Source organism: Phacochoerus africanus, chromosome 3, assembly GCF_016906955.1.
Source record: "Phacochoerus africanus isolate WHEZ1 chromosome 3, ROS_Pafr_v1, whole genome shotgun sequence".
NCBI lineage: Eukaryota > Metazoa > Chordata > Mammalia > Artiodactyla > Suidae > Phacochoerus > Phacochoerus africanus.
This window is the reverse complement of record NC_062546.1, coordinates 165,148,001-165,173,081: the sequence shown is the minus strand read 5'-3', so window position 1 is coordinate 165,173,081 and position 25,081 is coordinate 165,148,001. Positions and strand designations below refer to the sequence as shown.

The 25,081-nt window shown below is 39.5% G+C and overlaps 1 protein-coding gene across 2 annotated transcripts in view; it reads right to left on the bottom strand.

The window, feature by feature from the left end:
- Positions 1-24,201, bottom strand: part of SLC39A10 (solute carrier family 39 member 10) — a 74,069-nt gene extending 49,868 nt beyond the window's left edge. The window contains exon 1 of one of the 2 annotated variants that reach the window (XM_047773109.1): positions 23,703-24,201. The gene's annotated coding sequence lies outside the window, so the exon portion shown is untranslated. The remainder of the gene's footprint in view (positions 1-23,702) is intronic. The other variant, XM_047773107.1, reaches the window with a different exon arrangement.
- Positions 24,202-25,081: the final 880 nt, after the last annotated feature.

Genomic DNA, 25,081 nt, shown 5'->3' with positions numbered 1-25,081 from the left:
GTGGCATTGCCCCAGTTGTGGCAAAGGTTACAGCCGCAGCTCAGGTTCAGGCCTAACCTGGGAACTCCTATATGCTGAGAGTGTGACCAAAAAAAAAACAAAAATATATATATATATAAGGAATGTCTACAAATCAATACAAATAGTATGAGACAACTCAATGGAGAAATGGGTAAGGAATTTCAACAGACACTTTGTAAAAGGATAGTCCAATTACTAAGATGCATATGAAAAGATTCTCAACCTCAAAAATCTATTGATATTCTCAATAATCATCAAAGAATTATAAATTAAAATCACAAGTGAATACTATTCTATACCCATAAGAATGAAAAAAAATAGTAAAAGATGTAGGCAAGAATATGGAGTTAACTGGAACTTGTATACACTGCTGGTGGGATTGCACACTGGTATATTTTGGAAAACTGTTTGGCAGTATTTGCCAAAAGGTCAACATAAGTGTGTATCTACTCACACAGCAATTCTACTCCTGGATATGTGCTCAACAGAATACATGTACGGGGGGGGCAAAAAGACATGAACATGAAAGTTCACACAATCTATCACAGCTCAAAATGAGAAAAAGGCCAAATATCCATCAACAGTAGCATGGATAAATAAAACAGAACAATTTTACAATGGAAAACTACATGGTAATGAAAACGAAATTACAGCTTCATACATTTACACAGATGACTTTCACAAATATTTGATTAAGTAAAAGATAACAAACACTAGAGAAGCCATAGGGCAAAATTTCATTTATACAAAATTTAAAATAACCAAAACTAAACCAAGACAATGATTACTTTTTCAAGAGAAGGCAGGGGGTGATAACTGATATAGGAAATTGTTGTGATGTTCGATTTCTTGAGTAATGGTTATACAAATACATTTACTTTGTGATAATTCATTGTACTTTTACTTTGTGTACTTTTCTGTACATATACTGTATTTCAATAAAAAGTTTTTAAAAATCAAATTTTCTCCAATGAAAACCAATCAGAAAATGGAATTATAAACAAAAATTATTAGGCTCCTGGAAATAAACAGAACAAGACCATTAAAAGGAGAAATTTATAAGACATTACTGAAGGACAGTAAAGAAGAACTAGCAAAAACTGGAGACATCACCTACATGAATAGGAAAAAATAGCATAAGATAAATCATCTTCCCAAGTATATACAAATCTAATTCAGTGTCAATCAAGATCCTGGCAGCTGTTTGATTTTGGTGAGACTACATGATCTCATTCAAAGATTCACATGGGGAGTTCCCGTCATGGCTCAGGGGTGGACAAATCTGACTAGGAACCATGAGGTTGCAGGTTCAATCCCTGGCCTCACTCAGTGGGTTAAGGATCCAGCGTTACCATGAGCTGTGGTGTAGGTCGCAGACATGGCTTGGATCCCATATTGCTGTGGCTGTGGTGTAGGCTGGCAGCTACAGCTCCAATTAGACCCTTAGCCTAGGAACCTCTATGCCATGGGTGCGGCCCTAGAAAAAGACAAAAAAAAAAAAATTTCACATGGGAGAGCAAAAACCCACCAAAGACAATTCATAAAATTGGCAAGATGATAAAGACTTTTTTTTATAAAGTTACATTAATTAAAATAACAGAAATGGCACAGGGCCACACATACAGAGAGACCACAGGAATAAAATGGAAATCAGAAAGAGAATCAATATTGATTGTGAAAAAATTATTCTTCCTCACACCACACAGAGTATCAATTCCAAGAGGATTAAAAACCCAAATGAGAAAAATAAAATTCTTAACAACTTTTAGAATAAAATGTAGGAGAACATCATAACTTTAGGGTAGGGAAAGATTTTTTCTTAGATGAGATGCAAAAAGCACAAGCCTTTTTAAAAGGAAATTTTGATTCATTTAATTAAACTAAATAATTTAAATATTACCCTAGACAATAAAGTACACAATAAACAAAACTTATGACAAGTTGTACATTAGAAGGTATTTGCAATGTGTATAAGTAAACTATATAAAAAATCAGTATCTAGAAAAAAAACAAAAAACCTCCAATACTACACAGACAACTATACAAAGGATATAAGCAAGACAGCAGGTTGAGCAGTGATATGGTTATTAATAATCGAGATAATGCACAAGACCTTAAGAGGCAAAAATTAGTATCTGAAAATACCAGGTGTTAAGCAAAGATCTAATGTAAAGAAACAAACTTCCTGAGTTCTCTTGTGGCATGGTGGGTTAAGGATCTGCCACTGCAGTGGCTTGAATCCCTGCAGTGGTGTGGGTTCAATCCCCAGCCCGCTAATTTCCACACGCTTCGGGAGCAATCAAAAAAAAAAAAAAAAAAAAAGAAGAAGAAACAGAAACTACCTTACACTGCTGGTAGGAGCATAAATTGGTATAACCGTTTGACATTCACTGAAGCTGAATACAAACACACTCTATGAACACATCCCAAAATTCCACTTCTATCTATCTACTCTAGATAAAACTCCTGCACAGGAGAAAAATTCAAGAATCTTTATTGCAGCAGTGCCGATTTTTTTTTTTTTTTTAATGTTAACTATCTCATAATAAGATGCTTTCGTTGCAAATAACAGAATACTGAAAGTGGTTAAAACAAAGAGGAAAATTTCACATTTAAAAAAAGTTGGGGGAGTTCCTGTCATGGTGCAGCGGAAACGAATCCAACTAGGAACCATGAGTTTGTGGGTTCAGTCCCTGGCCTTGCTCAGTGGGTTGAGGATGTGGCGTTGCTGTGAGCTGTGGTGTAGGTCACAGATGCTGCTCAGATCTGGCATTGCTGTGGCTGTGGTCTAGGCTGGCAGCAATAGCTCTGATTAGACCCTTAGCCTGGGAACCTCCACATGCCTCGAGTGCAGCCCTAAAAGGACAAAAGACAATAATAATAATAATAATAATAATAATAATAATAATAATAAAAAAGTTGGGGGAAATGGTGGTTTCAGGACAATTACACAAGCAAAAACCTAAACTCTCAACCTCAGATCTGTGTCAAGAGTCTCAAGAAACTGCTGTTGCTATAACCATTCCATCCTCAAACATGTGAGCTGGACAGTTTATCTTCATGCTTCTCTTCTTATCCAGGGAGAAAAATCTTTCCAGAAAGTCCCTCCCAGATTTCACTTAATATATATCTTTGACACGGACTATATTACATACCCACAGCAAAAAAAGTAGTAAAGAAGAAATTACCACGATCGGCTTAGACAAATCAACATTCAATCCGGGACTGGAAAGAAGCCCTCTCCTTTGCACATGGAAGCACATACTAACAGCAAGGGAAAAGGAGGTAAAAGGGGAATGGCAGTTGATTATATAACCATTAGTGCCTGCCAAAAATTTAAATGCCCATCAGAAAAATGGATTTTTTAAAAAGGCATATTTGGAGTTCCCGTCATAGTTCAGCAGAAACGAATCTGACTAGTATCCATGAGGACATAGGTTTGATCCCTGCCTCGCAAGGTGGGTTAAAGATCCAGCGTTGCAATGACCTGTGGTGTCAGTCACAGACTCAGCTCGGATCTGGCATTGGTGTGGCTGTGGTGTAGGCTGGCAGCTACAGATCCAATTCGACCCCTAGCCTGGGAACCTCCATATTCCACAGGTGCAACCCTAAAAAGACCCAAAAAAAAGTAAAAAAATGGCATACTTATATAACTAAAGATTATTCTAAAACTATAACTGTATGACTATGAAAGAATACCTAACAAATGCAAATTTAATAAAAACTGCAAAAAGGTACATGTCATATCATTACACAATTAAAAATGTACAAAATACCTTAATTTGGGGCATATATACATGTAGCAAGAGGTTAATGTAGAGATGATTACATTCTGGAGAGTGGTTATCTTTTCAGGAAGAGAAAAAGAGGAGTCAGATAGTAGAGGGTGTAGACATATTTAGCAGCATCTGCAGCGTTTTCTTAAAAAGTGAGGGGAATCTGAAGCAATGTAACAAAACATTTAATATTTGTTAAAGAAGCATGATGGGATTGAGATGTTACACAGATCTTTCTTAACTCACAGCGAGATTATGTCTCAACACACCTTAACTTGAAAAATACCATAAATTGAATATGCATTTAATATATATGACCTATTGAACATTACAGCTTAACCTAACCTACCTTAAACGTGCTCAGAGCATTTACATTTATTAGCCTACAGCTGGGCAAAATCATCTAACATAAAGCCTGTTTTATAATTGTTGAATATCTCATGCAATTTATTGAATACTATACCAAAAGTGATACACAGAAAACTGTATGGGTACAGAATGGTTCTAAGTATGTGGTTGTTCATCTTCATGAATGCATGGCTGATTAGGAGCTGTACCTCACTGCCATGGCCCAGCATCACAAGAGTGTCTTGTACTGCATATCAAAATTCAAAATACAAGTTCCATTGAATGCATACTGCTTTTGCACCAATTGTAAAGTCAAAAAATCCTAAGTCAGACATCAGCAGTATTGTATGTCCTTTTTTTAAGATGGATACCTAACCATCATCAGTGATTAATCAACATCTGTTGTAGAAGCAGCAGAAGCAGTACCTCAGTTACCTGGAAACTAGTCAGAAATGTAAATTATTGCACCCTACCCAGACCTACTAAATAAATCAAGAAGTCTGGAGTTAAGGTTCAGCAATGTTTCATCCAGTCTTCTTTGTGAGTCTGATGCTAGCTAAAGTTTAAAAACCACTACCTACAAATAAACTATCAAACACTCCCATTTATTTAAAATGATACTTAATTAAATCAAATACTATTATTACCTAAATGCATTAGGTTTAATTATTATATGTAGCTTATATGGATTAAGAATTTTAGAAAATAGTTTATATTTTTAGTCTCAGAGCTACATTAAGTTCGAGATTTTGTTTTTTTTAATCCAAACACTTGTTTGTTATATAGCCTCATGGATAAAGTCACCATTTAAAATCTATCTATTTTACCTGCACACCAGTGAAGATGAAAGGGCTTAGATAAGACAATCACTATTAAGCAGAAAGAACATTATACTCCCTGCAATTACCTTGGTTTTCCACTAAAAAATGCTTGTGAAAGGTGATACTCTGAATGAATGTTGCTCTGCTCATCTGATATGTAAATATGCTACAGTTTGTTCAGTGCACATTATCACTGTCAAATGAATAGGTGCCACTGGTGAAAATAAAACATATATTTATGTGTGTGTGTATATATACATATATATATATGTATATATACTGATCAAGCAACATCAAATGAATGACTCCATGAAACACAAAAACCATGGGTCATCTATACAAGCTTTAAATTATCATTTGTCTCTTTTTTTTTTTTAAAGGCCGCATCTGCAGCATATGGAAGTTTCTGGGCCAGACAAACTGGAGCTGCAGGTGAAGCAACATCAGGTCCTTAACCCACTGAGCAAGGCCAGGAATCAAACCTGCATCCTCACAGAGACAATATCAGGTCCTTAACCTGCTGCACTACAACGGGAACTCCTCATTTGTCTGTATTTATTACACATTTGACACTCATTTGTTTACTGCAAAGATTCTAGAATCTTGAGTTCCCTTCCCATTTACATTCAAGAGAGCATCACAGGAATGCAAATACAAGAGTGACATCATATAGGTAATATTAAATCTATGTTAGGCATTTTTTTTAGTGTAAACCATTCATAAACTTGCAACTTTAGAACAGCTATAGCAGATGTGTGCCTAAGAATTACTTAAATGAAGTATGCATTTGTCAGCAGAGACTAAGCAGCTATTGCAAAGAGACCTCTCCCAAAGGGCAGGGGCTTAAGAAACAAGTTTATTTCTCTCCTTAAAACAGTCCAGGATGACTGCTCCAGGTCTGTGGGCCCCAGTCATTCAAAGACACATTTGCCTCACATGGGTGCTACTCTAGCCTGTGGTAAAACAAACACTGAAAGTCCAGGTTCAGAAAATTATTCTTAAGCAACAAATGAAGGAGACATTGCATGCATCACTTCTCAGATTTCGCTGGCAAGAATTTAGCCACATGGGCACAATCAATCAAATAAGGAGGCTGGAAAATACAATCTCACCTACAACATACAGTTTCCTAAGCATTCTATAGAAGTTAAGGATGCAGGAAATTCTGCGCAGGAAATATCTGGGGAGGAAATTCTGGGCTGTAGTTGGTGTTCTAGCTCTTCCCTTGGGTGCTGGTTATATGGGTGTGTTCACTTCATGGAAACCTGTGTTTAGACTTAACATTTGGGCTCTTTTATAGATGTATTACATTTCAGACAAAGCAATTTTTAATCCCTAAAGGATATATATTTCAACTTTCAATTAGTAGTATCAGTAACATGAAGTTTCTAGAAACGGACCCATACTTAATCATACCCAACAAATTTATTTAACTTTTTAAAGTAATTTAAGGAGCTCTCACTGTGGTTCAGTGGGTTAAGAATTCAACTGTAGTGGCTCCGGTTGCTGCAAAGGTATGGATTCAATGCTCAGTCAGCACAGTGTGTTAAAGGATCCAGCACTGCCACAACTGTAGCTCAGAACCAATCCCTGGCCCAGGAACTTCCATATGCCACATGTGCAGCCATTAAAAATAATAATAATAATAATATAAGATTCACAAGAAGTTGTGAATAGTTAGGTTTCCATGTCCTTTTACCCAATTTTCCCCAATGATATTTTATACAATCAAGAGGACATTTCCAAAATTAGAAAACTGACATTGATATAATACTAATTAACTATAAACCTTACTCTTTTTTTTTTTTTTGGCCTTTTTAGGGCCACACCATGGCATATGGAGATTCTCAAGCTAGGGGACAAATCCAAGATCTAGCTGCTACCCTACACCACAGCACAGCAACACACCAGATCCGAGCCACGTCTGAGACCTACACCACAGCTAATGGCAACACTGAAGCCTTAACCCACTGAGCAAAGCCAGGGATCGAACCTGCGTCATCACAGAGAGTAGTCAGATTTGTTTCTGCTCAGCCACGACAGGGACTCCTATAAGCCTTATTCTAATTTCACTAAGTTCTTGCATGCACTCTTAAAAACACTAAAATAGAAAATCCGGAGGAGGACAAGATGGCGGAGGAGCAGGGGGATACGCTCGCCCTCTCCCACAAACACAACAAAAAAAAGCACATCTACAGAATAAATGACTCGCACAGAACAGCAACCAATCGCTGGCAGAAGAACCTAAACTCCAATAATGGCAAGAAGTTCGTGACATTATGGGGCAGAACGGGAGAAAAGAGGAGAGTGAAAGAAGGTGAATCCGAGTGGGACGGGCGCTCCCGAAAGGGAACTGCGGAGGAGAAAGGGATCCCGCACCCTGGAAAGTCACCTACACGGGGGAAAGATCAAACGAACCGGAGGAATCTCCAGATGCAGAGAAGAGTGTAGCAGTAAGTTGGAGTACGGAAAAGCCGATCAAGAACCGAACGGACCATCTGAACTACGGGCACAGTCACCAAAAATTGAGACGCCTGGGTGGGGGCTGGGCACCGAGACCTAGGCTCCAGAGGTTAGTCCCCAGGCTGGGGGGGGGGGGGGCGGGGCGGAGCGGAAACTGCTTGGGAGGTCTAGAAATCATTTGACGGGGCAGAGACTGACTGGGAGATTAGAAAACAAAGCTGTCTCAGAGGAAGGGAGCAATGCTCTAGGGGAGGGGAAGTGGAAAGCCGCATCAGAGGGAACCTGGGAAAAGAGCCTGGTCTGCGCCCGTGCTGGGGAGGGGAAAGAAGGGGTGGGTTCCCATAGAATACCCCCCACGCCACAGCAAGCTTACAGGCCCGCTAGCTAGCTGAAAGCTGTGCTTCCCAGTGCATCCCCTCTCCCCACCCGCGCCACCCACTACGCTCTCGCCGAACCTGGGGCTGCCTGCCATCCAGGAGGGCTGGCCTCAACAATTGCCTGAAGCCTACCACCGTAGGGGCTGTCCCTGCACAGGCCTGCTTGCCCTTTGGAGGGGCTACACTTCCGCAGAGCAGCACCAAACACCACCAGCCCCCGAGAAAAGGCCTGCAGCCCAGAAAAGCTAGAACAAGCCTAGCCAGGAAGTGAATAGATCTGCCTAATTCCCGGACGGTTTTTCTGAGTCGGGCTGCCCCGGGGAGGAGCCTCTTCGGTTTCCAACGGCCCTGCTACCCGCCCTAGCCCCCAGGGGGTGCCCTAGTGGATCAGCTGTATAGGGCTGCCAGCTCCAGGCAGGACCCCCTGCAGCCCAGAAAAGCTGCAACAAGCCTGGCCAAGCCGGGAAAAGATCTCAGACGGTTTTTCTGAGTTAGGCTACCCCGGGGAGGAGCCTCTTTGGTTTCCAATGGCCCTGCTACCCGCTCTAGCCCCCAGGGAGTGCCCTAGTGGATCAGCTGCATAGGACTGCCAGCTCCAGGCAGGACCCCCTGCAGCCCAAAAAAGCTGCAACAAGCTCGGCCGAGCAGGGAAAAGATCTCAGACAGTCTTTCTGAGTCGGGCTGCCCTGGGGAGGAGCCTCTTGGGTTTCCAGTGGCCCTGCTACCCGCCCAAGCCCTCAGGGGGTGCCCCACTCCCGCAGAATAGCTGCTCAGCACCACCAGCCCCCTAGAAGAGCCCCTACAGCCCAGAAAAGCTACAACAAGCTTGGCCAGACTGTGAAAAGATCCGCCTACATTCTCAGGCCATCTTTCTGAGTTGGGCTGCCCTAGGGAAGAGCCTCTTAGTTTCTCAGTGACCCAGATAGCTGCTCCAGCCCCCAGGGGATGCTGCACTCCTGAGGAACAGCTGCCCAACACCGCCAACCCCCTGCAAGAACCCCACAGCCTAAAAACACCAGAGCAAGCTCTGCATGACCAAGTGAAATCTCCTACCATCGTGGTGTGGACCTCCCAGTCCTGTCTGCCCTCAGGAAGCCCTCCTTTGCTTCAAAGAAACACTGTTAGCCCCATCAACACTCCAGAAAAGCCACACCGCCTCAAAAAAGATTGACCAACAACACCAGCCCTCAGGAAATATTCCACGGCAGTGACAAGGCAAACACTGCCCGATAACGGAGAGTACAACTCCCTCAGGAGAAAGAAAACAACAAGCAAGATGAAGAAGCTGAGAAACCACCCCCAGTCAAACCAACAGGAGAACTCACCCACAACAGTCAACAATGAAACAGATCTCGGAAGTCTGACAGACCTGGAGTTCAAAAGAGAAATAGTGAAAATACTGAAGGAATTAAGACAAGATAGGAACAGTAATGCAGATACCCTCAGAAAGGAACTAGAAAATATAAGGAGGAGCCAAGAAAAACTAGAACATTCATTGGCAGAGATGCAAACTGAACTAAGGGCAGTAAAAACCAGAATGAATAATGCAGAAGAACGAATCAGTGATATGGAAGATAGAATAATGGAAATCACCCAATCAGGTCAGCAGACAGAAAACCAAATCAAAAAACTGGAAAGCAATATAAGAGACCTATGGGATAATATAAAGCGGGCCAATCTACGCATAATAGGAATTCCAGAAGGAGTAGAAAAAGATAAGGGGATGGAAAATATATTTGAAGAAATTATCGATGGAAACTTCCCAAATCTGAAGGATACTGGGTTCAAGATACAAGAAGCACAGAGGGCCCCAAACAAACTGAACCCAAACAGACCCACAGCAAGACACATCATAATAAAAATGGCAAAAGTTAGTGATAAAGAGAGGATCCTAAAGGCAGCAAGAGGAAAACAGAATGTTACCTACAAGGGAACCCCCATAAGATTATCAGCTGACTTCTCTACAGAAACACTACAGGCCAGGAGGGAATGGCAAGAGATATTTAAAGTGCTAAAAGGAAAAAATATGCAACCTAGAATACTCTATCCAGCAAGAATATCATTTAAAATAGAAGGGGAAATAAAAATTTTTTCCAACAAACAAAAACTTAAAGAATACACCAACCCAAACCCAGGCTAAAAGAAATACTGAAAGGGCTTCTCTAAAATAACAAGAAAGGAAGGAAAGGGAAGAAAAAAGAAAAGAAAAAAAGAAGAAGAGGAAGAACTAGACCTGAGGAAACAGCAATCAGAGAGCAGTCACTCAAATAAGCCAGCATACAGATTTAATCATGAACATGCTTCAAACAAAATAAAATTAAAAAGAAAAAAAGAAAAAAGAGTCATAAAAACCATAAAATGTGGGCAAGGGATGTTAGGAAATAAATAAGCCTTTTTATTTGTTTGTATGTTTCTCTTCTTACTTTTAATATAGTAATGAAGTGTTTGAACTTACAGGACCATCAGGCTAAAACACACAATTATGGGAAGGGGTTAGCATACTTAAAAAACAGGGCAACCACAAGCCAAAACCAAATATTGCATTCACAAAAAATGAAAAAAAAAATACACTCAAGCAGGTAATAACAGGAGACCATCCAACCAAAAAAAAAAAAGAAAGGAAGAATGGAGAACCATAGAATCCACTGAAACACGAGGTTCAAAATGGCAATAAATAATCATCTATCAATTATCACCTTAAATGTCAATGGACTCAATGCCCCAATCAAAAGACACAGAGTGGCTGAGTGGATAAAAAGACAAAAACCTTCAATATGCTGCCTACAAGAAACTCACCTTAGGACAAAGGACACATATACATTGAAAGTGCAAGGGTGGGGAAAAATATTTCACGCCAATAGACATGACAGAAAAGCAGGAGTCGCAACGCTCATATCAGACAAAATAGACTTTAAAACAAAAGACATAAAGAAAGACAAAGAAGGACACTACTTAATGATGAAGGGATCCATCCAAGGAGACGATGTTACTACCGTCAACATATATGCCCCAAATACAGGAGCACCCAGATACATACAACAAATATGAACAGACATAAAGGGAGATATTGATGAGAATACAATCATAGTAGGAGACCTTAATACCCCCCTCACATCAATGGACAGATCCTCTAGACAGAAAACCAATAAAGCAACAGAGGTCCTAAAGGAAACAATAGAAAAGTTAGACTTCATTGATATCTTCAGGACACTACATCCAAAAAAAGCAGAATACACATTCTTCTCAAATGCGCATGGAACATTCTCAAGAATCGACCACATCTTGGGACACAAAGCGAATCTCAATAAATTTAGGAGCATAGAAATTATCTCAAGTATCTTCTCTGACCACAATGCCATGAAATTAGAAATCAACCATGGGAAAAGGAAAGAGAAAAAACCTACCACATGGAGACTAAACAACATGCTACTAAAAAACCAATGGGTCAATGAGGAAATCAAGAAGGAAATCAAAAACTACCTTGAAACAAGTGATAATGAAGACACAACCTCTCAAAATCTATGGGATGCTGCGAAAGCAGTGCTCACAGGGAAATTTATTGCAATACAGGCCTTTCTCAAAAAAGAAGAAAGATCCCAAATGGACAACTTAACCCTCCACCTAAATGAATTAGAAAAAGAAGAACGAAAAAGTCCTAAAGTCAGCAGAAGGAAGGAAATGATAAAGATCAAAGAAGAAATCAATAAAATAGAGACTCAAAAAACAATAGAGAAAATTAATAAAACCAAGAGCTGGTTCTTTGAAAAGGTAAACAAAATTGACAAACCCCTGGCCAGACTCACTCAAAAGAGGAGAGAAAGAACCCAAATAACCAAAATTATAAATGAAAAAGGAGAAATCACACGGATACAGCAGAAATACAAAAAACCATAAGAGAAGACTATGAACAACTATATGGCAACAAGTTTGACAATCTGGAAGAAATGGACAATTTTCTAGAATCTTACAGCCTGCCAAAACTGAATCAAGAAGAAACAGACCAACTGAACAGACCGATCACTAGAAATGAAATTGAAGAGGTCATAAAATCACTCCCTACAAATAAAAGTCCAGGACCAGATGGCTTCACAGGCAAACTCTATCAAACATATAAAGAGAAATTGGTGCCCATCCTCCTTAAACTCTTTCAAAAGGTTGAAGAAGAAGGGATACTCCCAAAGACATTCTATGATGCCACCATCACCCTCATTCCAAAACCAGACAGAGATACCACCAAAAAAGAAAACTATCGCCCAATATCATTCATGAATATAGATGCAAAAATTCTCAACAAAATCTTAGCCAACCGAATCCAACAACATATCAAAAAATTATACACCATGACCAGGTTGGGTTCATCCCAGGTTCACAAGGATGGTTCAACATACGCAAATCAATCAGCATCATACACCACATTAACAAAAAAAAAAGTCAAAAATCATATGATCATCTCAATAGACGCAGAAAAAGCATTTGACAAAGTCCAACATCCATTCATGATCAAGACCCTCGCCAAAGTGGGTATAGAGGGAACATTCCTGAATATAATTAAAGCCATTTATGATAAACCCACAGCAAATATAATACTCAATGGGGAAAAACTGAAAGCCTTCTCCCTCAAATCTGGAACAAGACAGGGATGCCCACGCTCACCACTGCTCTTCAACATAGTTTTGGAAGTCCTAGCCACAGCAATTAGACAAACACAAGAAATAAAAGGCATCCATATAGGAAGAGAAGAGAGAAAACTCGCTGTATGCAGATGACATGATACTATACATAGAAAACCCTAAGGACTCAACCCCAAAACTCCTTGAACTGATTCATAAATTCAGCAAAGTAGCAGGATAGAAGATTAACATTCAGAAGTCAGTTGCATTTCTGTATACCAGCAATGAAATATTAGAAAAGGAATACAAAAATACGATACCTTTTAAAATTGCACCTCACAAAATCAAATACCTCGGAATACACCTGACCAAGGAGGTAAAGGACCTCTATGCCGAGAACTATAAAACTTTCATCAAAGAAGATGGAAAGAAATGGAAAGATATTCCATGTTCCTGGATTGGGAAAATCAATATTGTAAAAATGGCCATCCTACCCAAAGCAATCTACAGATTCAATGCAATCCCTATCAAATGACCCAGGACATGTTTCACAGAACTAGAACAAACAATCCAAACATTTATATGGAACCACAAAAGACCCAGCATCGCCAAAGCAATCCTGAGAAACAAAAACCAAGCAGGAGGCATAACTCTCCCAGACTTCAAGAAATACTACAAAGCCACAGTCATCAAAACAGTGTGGTACTGGTATCAAGACAGACACACAGACCAATGGAACAGAATAGAGAACCCGGAAATAAGCCCTGACACCTATGGTCAATTAATCTTTGACAAGGGAGGCAAGAACATCAAATGGGAAAAAGAAAGTCTATTCAGCAAGCACTGCTGGGAAACCTGGACAGCTGCGTGCAAAGCAATGAAACTAGAACACACCCTCACACCATGCACACAAATAAACTCCAAATGGCTGAAAGACTTAAATAGAAGACAGGACACCATCAAACTCCTAGAAGAAAACATAGGCAAAACACTCTCTGACGTCAACATCATGAATATTTTCTCAGGTCAGTCTCCCAAAGCAATCGAAATTAGAGCAAAAATAAACCCATGGGACCTCATCCAACTGAAAAGCTTTTGCACAGCAAAGGAAACCCAAAAGAAAACAAAAAGACAACTTACAGAATGGGAGAAATCAGTTTCAAATGATGCAACCGACAAGGGCTTAATCTCTAGAATATATAAACAACTTATACAACCCAACAGCAAAAAAGCCAATCAATCAATGGAAAAATGGGCAAAAGACCTGAATAGACATTTCTCCAAAGAAGATATACAGATGGCCAACAAACACATGAAAAAATGCTCAACATCGCTGGTTATAAGAGAAATGCAGATCAAAACTACCCTGAGATACCACCTCACACCAGTCAGAATGGCCATCATTAATACATCCACAAATAACAAGTGCTGGAGGGGGTGTGGAGAAAAGGGAACCCTCCTGCACTGCTGGTGGGAATGTCAACTGGTACAGCCACGATGGAGAACAGTTTGGAGATACCTTAGAAATCTATCCATAGAACTTCCATATGACCCCGCAATCCCACTCTTGGGCATCTATCCGGACAAATCTCTACTTAAAAGAGACACGCGCACCCGCATGTTCATTGCAGCACTATTCACAATAGCCAAGACATGGAAACAACCCAAATGTCCATCGACAGAGGATTGGATTGGGAAGAAGTGGTATATATACACAATGGAATACTACTCAGCCATAAAAAAAGAATGACATAATGCCATTTGCAGCAACATGGATGGAGCTAGAGAATCTCATACTGAGTGAAATGAGCCAGAAAGACAAAGACAAAGACCATATGATCTCACTTATAACTGGAATCTAATATCCAGCACAAATGAACATCTCCTCAGAAAAGAAAATCATGGACTTGGAGAAGAGACTTGTGGCTGCCTGATGGGAGGGGGAGGGAGTGGGAGGGATCGGGAGCTTGGGCTTATCAGACACAACTTCAAATAGATTTACAAGGACATCCTGCTGAATAGCATTGAGAACTTTGTCTAGATACTCATGTTGCAACAGAAGAAAGGCTGGGGGAAAAATGTAACTGTAATGTATACATGTAAGGATAACCTGACCCCCTTGCTGTACAGTGGGAAAATAAAAAAAAAATAATAAATAAATAAATAAATATATTAAAAAAAAGAAAATCCATTTTTTATTCAGAAAAGTATCATTTGTAATCAAAGGCTCTTGCTTAACAAAAATACATTATTTTACTTAAAGAGAAAGGTTAACTAGAACCTTAAATGGAAGTAATCAGGGTTGATTATCTCCACAGTAAGTTCTTCTATAAAGGCTTACAAACATTTTAATTACAGACTTTCTATTAAATGCCTGTTACAAATTTTTCATATTTTAAATGAGTAAAATATCAAGAACTATATCAAGAACTGAAAGTACACTAATTGCTAACATTAAAAATCTGTCCATAGATATTTTGTCTCAAGACTATTATATTTCATACAGATTTAAATAGGACCATAAAAAGTTCAAGATGAAAAGATTCTTAAGTATAATTAACTAAACACATTCTTGTATATATACATAGAAATCTAAGACCCAGTGAAGGTATACAATATGATTAAAGTGATATTTAAAGTTTGTGGCAGTCCCCTGACTTGAAAGTCAGGGGCCCTTTCTCCCACACCAGCATATCCGTGTATCTTAAAACCAGAACATTATGAGATAATTAGTAATGTAACCCATCTAAAATACACTACCAAAACATTTTAAAAGGAAAATAAATTGTCTCTCTTAGAGTCAAATATATATAAAAAAAAGAAGTCACTTATTTAGAATGAGTAATCTAAGAAAAATAAATAAGCACTCAAGTAATTGTATTTCCAATACTTCATTCTTATTACTGGAGAGGCCAACTAAGTATAAATTCTGTGTGTAATCAATTCATCTGACTAAAAAAATAAATAAACTTTTATGCAAGGGGGCACTTTTTAAAGGAAAATGTAGGCCTAATGAAAGAATCAGAAGTTAGTAGCTGTCTCAAGTTCTCTGTCTCATGCACACAGACAAAATACAAAAAAAAAAAAAAATTGCTTAGCAAGGTTTTAAAACTAGCCATTTCAATTTTCCAGATTGGCACTTTTAAGACCAATGAGTTGGAAACCAAAAGAGAAATCACAAAAACTCTCAACCTGGATTATATTAACTTAATATGCTTTAAGTATACTTAATGTGAAAATCTAATCAATAAATGTACACAGTATCCTAATGGACTTCATTTCTTGTCTAGGTTTCACTACAAGACTTCTTTAAAGAATGGTAGAAATTAGTTTTATTTATATCCTGAATCACATAAATACAACTTGTATTTATATCACTACTGACATCATCAATCTTTATCCATACTAAGAGCAGATACCAATTTAGTTTCCCTCTGTGATTCAATGGCAGTAGACACAAAAAGGGTGAGAAGCAATGAGGCTCTGCTTCCTGAAGAAACACAAGTCTAGGAGCCAAAGGTCTCAGAGACCTGGCTCTGCCTCTGCCTACAACGTACTACCTCTAAGATGTTTGGCAAATTACTTACCCTCTTTTAAGTTTTATGATCTCTTATAAGGTGGGGATATTAATCCCTGTTCTGTTTCATAGCAATTATTAGAACCAAATAATATAACCTGTATCCTTTTTTTTTTTTAAGTGGAAAAAGGTTTAAATGTTTTCCCATTTCATTTGTAATTTTTTTTTCTTTTTTGGTCTTTTTAGGGCTGCACCCATGCCATATGGAGATTCCCAGACTAAGGGACAAATACAAGCTCTAGCCACTGGCCTACACCACAGCCACAATGCCAGATCCAAGCTGCGTCTGAGACTTACACCATAGCTCATGGCAACAATGGATCCTTAACCCACTGAGCGAGGCCAGAGATCTAATTTGCGTCTTCTTGGACCCTAGTCAGATTCATTTCCGCTGAGCCATAAATGGAACTCCTATAATGTTTTAAATGCTATTTAACTGCAAGTTATTTACAGTAATATAATTTAGATGCATTTTAAATTCTGATATATCTGCCCAATGTCTTATACAGAGAATAGAACCAGGAGTCAGAAACCTTTGTCTCTAGTTCATCCCAGCACTGTCATTGTTTCTTCTCTGCAAAATGGGGAAATAGCCTCTACACTTATCTATCAACTGAGCTTATGTATATGAAATATATACTTTGTAAAGTATATTAACCTAAAGTATTAACACCATTTGATGTGGTATTACCTATCTTTCTCTTTGGAAAAGTACAAACTAGAGGGGGAAAAAAAGTCCCATTCTGACTCCTTCCAAATAATGCTATCAAAAATATTCCAGGAGCACATGCAGCATCAGTACATCCAAGACCAACTCCAGATTATAGGAGGCACCCATTCACTAGTATTTGAGAAAAAGCTGGAAAGAATTATCACAACATACCGGTTTCACTGACATTATAAAACTCTAAGGCATAAAATTATTTCAGTAACGACTTCTCATTAAGAAACATTAAATCCTCTTACAGCTTCGAGGTTTGTTTTTTCATTCCCTTACTTTACCAGTCTTGGTTTGGAATGTCAACATAGCTATTCCCTAAAATAAGCACAAACTCTAATATTTGCACTGAATATTCCAGATTCATTCATATAAAAACAACAGATGCATGTTAATTGAGCTTGGGCAAAATTCAGTTTTCCCTGTTTTTAACTATTTTTTTTTTAAAGAGAGAGAGAATATAAACATCTGAGCCTTGATGTAAAGTACCAAATCAAGCAATCACACATTAAATCTATCTTTATTGTACTCTGAACATTGATGTACAAACCTACATTTTCTCAATTAATGTCAAAATGGCTATCTGAAGTCTCTGCTTTTTAAGCTTTCATTATAGAGCCATATTCCATATCTGGAACCATATTGTAGAAAGCCACCTATTATATTCCTGTGTCTGTTTTGCTGCTTGTAAATACAAAGAACATCTGGGATTAGTAAATATATGGGCTGGCATACCTTTATCAGCCACAAAATACCGTGATGCCTTTTAAAGCTGCTAAACTGTGTACAACTTTAGTTACCCTTTCAATAAGAAAGCTTCAATCTCTCTCCACTACAAATAAACCAAACAACATGTAATCACAAAGAGGACTTAAAGACAATGCTAACCTTAAGACCTGAATTAGACCACATGTGCCTTCTCCCTTCAAACTGCAGAGCTGTGTTCTCTTTAGAATCATCATCTGTGGCAGCTGCCTTCATTCTACAGATAGTTACTGCCACTAGCTCATATCTTTATCACTCTGTTCATCTTCACACTTCCTTTGTTTTCCTTTTTCAACATCTTGTCACTGTTAGACACCCCTGATTTTATACCAGCTTGCCATTCATAAGCACCACCAGTTAAAATGATCCTTCCTTTCTACAAGGTTGGAGGGAAAAACACACATACACACACAATGTTCATGGCAGTATTTTTGTAATACTATTTTTTTTTTGTTTTGATGCTGTTGACAACACAGGCTACTTCTTCCCCACCAGAAAAGACTTCTAATTGATTTTAGCTATCCTTATAGTTATTTTAACCCATCAAAGGTCCTTTTAATTGTTGAACAAAGTTAAATCATTCAGTTCTGCCACTTCGCAGAATCTTATGAAGGTACAATTCAAACGTCAAAGCTATTTAACTTTTACTAGCAAACAACCAATTTCCTTTATTATCAAGTCCAACTTTGTCTAATATAAAGATAAACAGTGTCTTCTTAGGGCACATTCTCTTTCTTACAGAGTCACATATACAGACCAGGATAGATTTTGCGATATATAGGCACATAAAAAAGAAAAAAAAAAAGAAAAGAAAATGATTAATGCCAGCAAGGAAAAAGTTGTGCAGGAAAAGTAACGGTTTATTACAATGGCCCAGTTGTAAATAACATTCATAGTCATAAAAATACATTGCTAAATACTGTTCTAAACCAAAATTACAATATACTATACTCAACAACTGGAGAACAGGAAATGAGAAGATACATGGAAAAGCAGAAGAGTGCTAAATTCTAAGAAAATAATGACAAAAATTGAAAATCAACAAGTTATGAATATGTTGGAAACATGGCACTGAACAGCAAAATAACTAAGGGAGTTTCTCACTCTCTAGGAAGAATATGAAAGAAGGAAGACAGGGGACTGAGTTCTCTTTTTCCTAAAAATTTGACAGAACTCTAATTAACTATATTCATGTATAATTTTGACAGAAAAAAGCTAAAACATCAGCAATTTTAAATCCTAAAAAAGTTTCTGTTAAAGGAAATATTATGTTACATGTGGAAGAAAATGAATTACAGTTTCAAGACTTTCACAAGCATTTGCTTGTAGTTTTAATCACAGCATGTAATCATTTTAATTTCAATTTGTGCTATTATTTTGGTTATTTGCTTGGATAAGTCCAAGATGTAAGGAAAGACCACAAAAAAGTTTTAACACTTTTCAAGTCTTATTACATACTTCCAAATTGTTTCCTAGAGAAATTAAGTTTGGTTATACTGCCACCAGCAGTATGATTATAGTATTTTCATTAGTAGTTAGTATTATTAATTTTGGAACAGGTAAAATTACCTTATTTGTATTTATACTTTCAAATTATTCCCGGTGTCTCAATATTTTTTAAATATATATGAGCCTTTATATGACACTACTTAGTCATATTTTCTGCAAAAAAAACTTCAGTTTTGTCCAGTGTCTTTTTACTTTTGATTACAATATTTCCCCTTTCATAGATGTTTTCATGTACAGACATTGAAACTTATGAAGTTATTTGATAATTTCCTTATGAGTTCTAAATTTAAGAAGTTTTTTCTTCCTATATTTTATCAAATTTTTTTTTAAAAAAGCTGTAACTAACAGGACCCCTAATATCCATTTCTTTTTTAGGGAAAATAAAACATCCATTGAACTAACAAACAATACTCTCACATTTGTTAACTAAGAAAGTTTGTATTTTAGCCTCAGTAAAACTTTCAAGTACCTGTGCATAGGCAGAAATCTTCAGAGGAAAAGACTGAACATATGTATTATATACTACTGTATTTACAGTGAATTTAAACTTTTTCTTAAAATCTCTTTCAGTGATTTGATTTTAGCCACCTTTCTGATTTCCTTCTTCAGGTTTTTAAAATTGACTTTTTTTTTGGGCAGCACACACAAGTTCCTGGGCCAGAGATTGAACCTGCGCACAGCAGGGACACAAAGCCACAGCAGTGATGACGCTGGATCCTTGGTACCAGGGAACTCCCTGATTATTTTCTTTTTTTTTTTTTGTCTTTTTGCCATTTCTTGGGCCACTCCTGCGGCACATGGAGATTCCCTGGCTCTGGCATAGGCCAGTGGCTACAGCTCCGATTCGACCCCTAGCCTGGGAACCTCCATATGCCGCGGGAGCGGCCCAAGAAATAGCAAAAAGACAAATAAATAAATAAAACTACTTCAAAAAAAAAAAAAAAGAAAAACAGAATTTGACACTATTTCTTATGATGTGCTATGACAATAAATTACTGTATTCTGAACAATAAGTGTGGTTTCTTAAATAGCTGGATATAATTTCAATAATGCTATTGCTATTTAAAACTTCAGTTTCAGTTGAACATTGCCTTCATATCTATTGAACACACTTCAAGATATATCAAGAATATATTTTCTCATTTTGGAAAAACCTGTAAGTCACCATGTTGTCTGTTCATAGAACTTATAAACAGAAAGTGAAAATGAAAAAAGTAGTCTGGAAAATTGATAAGTGGTGTAATTTGAAATCTGAAGAGTTTACATAAGTCAACACAGAAAATCTTGTGGTTATTAAATGTTCTTGATTTTTCAAAAATCATTCCATAGAAGTCAAAGGTCCAAATAAACTTGAACTTTAAAAAAGCTCACCATGTGATTTTAACATTTTCAAATTTAATTTTCAGTACAGTGAAGGCAATACAAAGTTACATGGGACTAAATTAAGCCAGAAGCCCAGACTGAACTAACTGCTGCTATTCATACAAAAAGCCAACCTCAAATTACACCTTTAACATATATCCCTCTTCCTGTTTAAAAAATCCACCAACATAATTTGCAAGGAAACGACCTTATACCGTTCTATCGCCACCCAAACTCACCCCTACTCGGAAAACGAGAGTTAAAAGCAATCAAAAGTTAACCAATTCAAAATGACTCTTATTAGCAACACTAATCAGCTGGAGGAAATCTCAAGGTAGACTAGATAAACAGCAATAAGGAATCTAATTGTAACTTAATAGTCTTTAGGTGAGCATGAAGGCAAGCTGGTGAAAACTCCAAGGGGAATCAAACACTAGGGGGCAGCATCGATCTGCTGGGAAACACTGAGCACTCACTTGTCAATTTTAAACTACAGTTAGCATATTTTCAATGAGAATTACATTTACAATAGGATAACTGTATCCCCTCCCAGCCCTGCAGTGACCCAGTAGAGACCATTCATTAAACCTCATTCGGGAATCAAGATAGACTATAGTCCCTCACCCACTAAGAACTGAAACATCTGTATGAAGAAAAAAAGGTAAAATGAATTATCTGTAGCCCCTTGATTCACTATGTCATTTCATGGTCACAGTAAACCCATCAAGTAGGTTTTTTTAGAACTTCCAAGTTCACAGACAAAAGATTAACATAAAGCAACTTGCTCAAGGTAATCAAACTAGTTAATAATGAGTCACAGTTTTGAACCTTAAATCCTACTCCAACGCCCTACATTCTTTATAACAATGGCCAAAACTTGGGGAAAAGAGGAAGAGTAGGGGTGGAGGGAAATAGAACAGTAACAATGTAAATTCCCTTTAATTAAAAGCAAATGATTGTTCCTGTTGCTGATTTCCCTTGTAAAAACACCTGTACCCTATATTTTCCACAAGTCAGTTTAAAAATAGGGCATTCCCTGGTGGTCTAGCAGTTAGGATTCAGCTCTTTCACCACTGCAGCCCAAATTCAATCCCTGGTTTGAGAGAACTGATCAAGGCAATGCCTGTCCCAACAAAAAATAAACAAAAAACACACCCTAGAGTAGTACTTACATACCAAACTTAAGGCCTCCTAAAAGTACTTGAAATCAAGTGCTCACAAAAGAACTGTGTTGGCTTTTAAGATGTTAGCGGACTACAAATCAAAAGGAAAAATTAGAACAGGTTATCACGCAATGTATTATTGATGTCACCTCACAATTAACTGCTTCTTTTAAAGTAACACAAAGTCATCCTTACACAGGAGTTCTTAACCAGAGAGCTGTGTATAGAATTCAGGTTTCTAAATCTGGATAGAGATATCAATTTTAATTAACCTCTGAAATTTATTCCTTCAGTTACGAATGTAGGCAAAAAAAAAAAAAAAGTGATATGCAGTACCTGACACTATTAATAATTCAAATTAAATTCTACCAAAATCATTTACAGTTCTCACTAGTTTGAAATTAGTCATTAGACCTGCCACTACTCTTGGTATTTAATGCTTTACTAAAGCATCAATTACTTCATCACATTATTTTGGTAATTACATTTTAAGACAATTGGTTTCTGTTGTATACTATGTATTCCATACGTTTTAAATCATCATTCTGAGGTTTATCACGCAAAAAATGTTACAGGTCCCTCCAGACATCATTATTTTATTTTCCTCATATAACTTATCACTGATCCTACATCTCTCTCCCTATCAGAGAATTCAGGGCATTCAGGGATATGGGAGATCTGGTAGGGACCCCAAAGGTCTAGAACAAGAGAATGACTCAGAAGGTGCTCAAAATATGTAGAATTGTAAGTCCTAATTTAAAACAAACAAAAAAAAACCAGAGTTTTAACTCAAGACTTTCAATTGCATTACTACAATTAACTATTCTAAATCTCCAGCTTTTCCAAACATATTGTTTATTCTTAAATATGTAGAATTTAGATACCTATCCCCCCCCAAAAAAAACAAACGAAATGTAAATCTGTCATACGCTTTTTTACTCCATCAAGAATGACTCTGCTCCAAGTTAAAACTAGAGTACTATACACCTTAAAAGACGTTAAATAAAAGTTTAAAAAAAAAACCACACACACGCAGTATAACCTACCATCTTCTTTTTAAATTATGTGCTTTAATGTCACTCTTTATTACTTAAAACAGGGAGTTGAGTGAAGGACCCTTCCGCCTGAGGGCTGCGGATTCTGCTGTGTTATTTCTTCCTCGTGCCCTGCTCATAAAGACGGCCCATGTAGACAGGCTCCCACGTGAACAGTTCTTTACAGAAGCCACAGGAAGATCTCCAACGTCACATCGCCTGCAACCTCGCCAGGCCCCTTTCTTAGCCGGGACATTTGAGGGTCCCAAGGAAGAAGCGAGGAGTCGAACAGATCCCTAGGCCCGGGAGGGATCCCCTACTACTGACTGCCCCAGCCGGGCCCACAGAGCTCTCCGCCAAAAGGCTTCCAGGAACAAAGCCCGGGCTACCGCGCCACCTCCTGGCCTCCTCCATCTACCCAGCCCCAGCCCAGCGACCCTCAGCTCCTGGGACCCCCGGCTTCAATGTTAACTACCCCGCGCCCCGCCTCGGCTTTTCGGTTGATGGGGAAGAAAGCAAGCCCCCACGAGGCCTCCCGCCCTAGGAGAGTCGGCGCCACCGTCCGTTAACCTCCGGGTCCCGGAACAGCGGTGCCCAGGCTCCATCCCGGGGTCCCCGTGATACACCGTAGCGGAAAGACCCGGGCGTTCGCCGTCGCCCCTCTCCAAGCCCCTCCGAGACTTAACTGCGGATCCTCCCACTCTCGGGCCACCACGTCCCCGCCTTCGCCCCGACGCCACCTCTGGCGCCCGGGCCGCACGCGCGGAGCCCCCCAACCGCCGCCGCCGCCTGACCAGCGGTCACTCCCCCATTCCCCGCGCGGCACCCCAGTTTCGGCAGGAGTCTGAGTTGGGCGCGGATCCCGCACGCAGGGCCAAGGCCGCTTGGCCGCGAAGCCCGCAGCAGCCCAGAGCGCACACGAGGAGCGGCGGCGCCCCACGCGCAGCCCACCACGCGCTCAGCTCGACTCGCCGCGGCCGCCGCCGACTGCAGCAGCTGCGGGAAGCCCAGCGCCCGGATCCCCGAGGGACTCAGCCCCGACTCCCCGGTTCTAGTCTCCCTTTCTAACCCCCCGCTGTCCCGGGACTCGTAGTCTCCACCGCGCATGGGACCGGTTCTGGGGGAGGGAATGTAAACAAATCGGGGTTTTATAGTTACCTCACACTCGAGTGCCGTGTGCATCTCCTCTCCGCTCGGTACCAAACCCCGGCTGCACCAAATCGTGTATTCACCAAAGCCGGCTGCGCTAACTGCGTCGCGGAGCCCTGCGCGTCAGACACTACGCTACGCTAGCGGCGTACCAGGCCCACTCAGGTCCCTGCGCAGCCGCACCCCGACCGCCTATGGGTGCTACGCTCTGGGCGTGCACGCACCACCCAGCCATTCACTTCGGATAACGTAAGTTGCGTAGAAGAACTGCACCACTCGAGGATTCCACGCGAACAGTGAGAGCAAGAGGAAATTCGAGTCTACGCAAACTGCGGAGCTCCGCCACTCCGCGCTAGTTTTGTTCCAAGAAAAGACGCTGCGGGGGAGTTAGGGCGGCTTCTAACGCATGCGTGAAGCGTACTTTCCTCCTTGCCTTTTCTCCCGGCTTTGCTTGTCGGTTGCTGCGGCCCTGGGGAGGCGGATGAGTAAGCGAAGCTATAAACGCAAAAGCTTTAACCGAAAGGTTTCAGACTAAGAAATCAGAATGCTTTTTTTCTTTTAATCTGTACGTGAATTTAACACCTCCCCTTTATTAAAGTAACCTTCCAGCCTCTAAGGGGAAAAAAGGAACTGATATTTAGGGCTAAGTATGAGGTATTTTGCATAGTTCTCCGTCCCCTTACCCCCCAATTTGAACAGCATGTCCTGCGAGTTACCTAGTGGTCTAGCGGTTAGGACGTTGTGATTTTTCAGCTGCGTTTCCGCACCCGCACACCCACCCCCTTCAATCACTGGACTAGGAACTGAGATCCTGTATCAAGGCTGTAACAGCCAAACAAAACAAAACAAAACCCAACATAAAGAGCACTTTTTTGGGGACTTCTAAGCCTAAAAGAAAAAGTTGACTTCAGAGAGCATGTCAAGCACTTAGAGGAATTCTCCAGACTTTTGACAGCTTTCCAAGGTTTTCCACCTCCTCCTACTCCTTAATTATTTCTTCACACCAAACAGCAAAACCTCCTGATTCAGCCAAGCAATTCCATGGACTCCCGACTACATCGTGCTCATTCTTGCTCCCATTCCTTTGTTCACACCGTACCTGCCATATGAATTATCTCCTCCCCTCTTCAGAAGCAATTCACGACCCATACTTTCTTAGGTGGGTTGGCTCTGGACACCTCCCCTTTGCTTCATTACTCTACTTCTTGGCATTTACTTGATTTCCATGGTGAGATGGAGGTTTATCCATCTCATGGATAGATAGGTTTATCTATCCTGTCATGGTGAGGTTTATTCTGTCTGCTGGGTCTGTTACTGTATCCATCCAGGGTACTGGGGGGTGCCTGACGGATGTCTGGTAGAGTGCATAAATCCTTGATCATTACTAA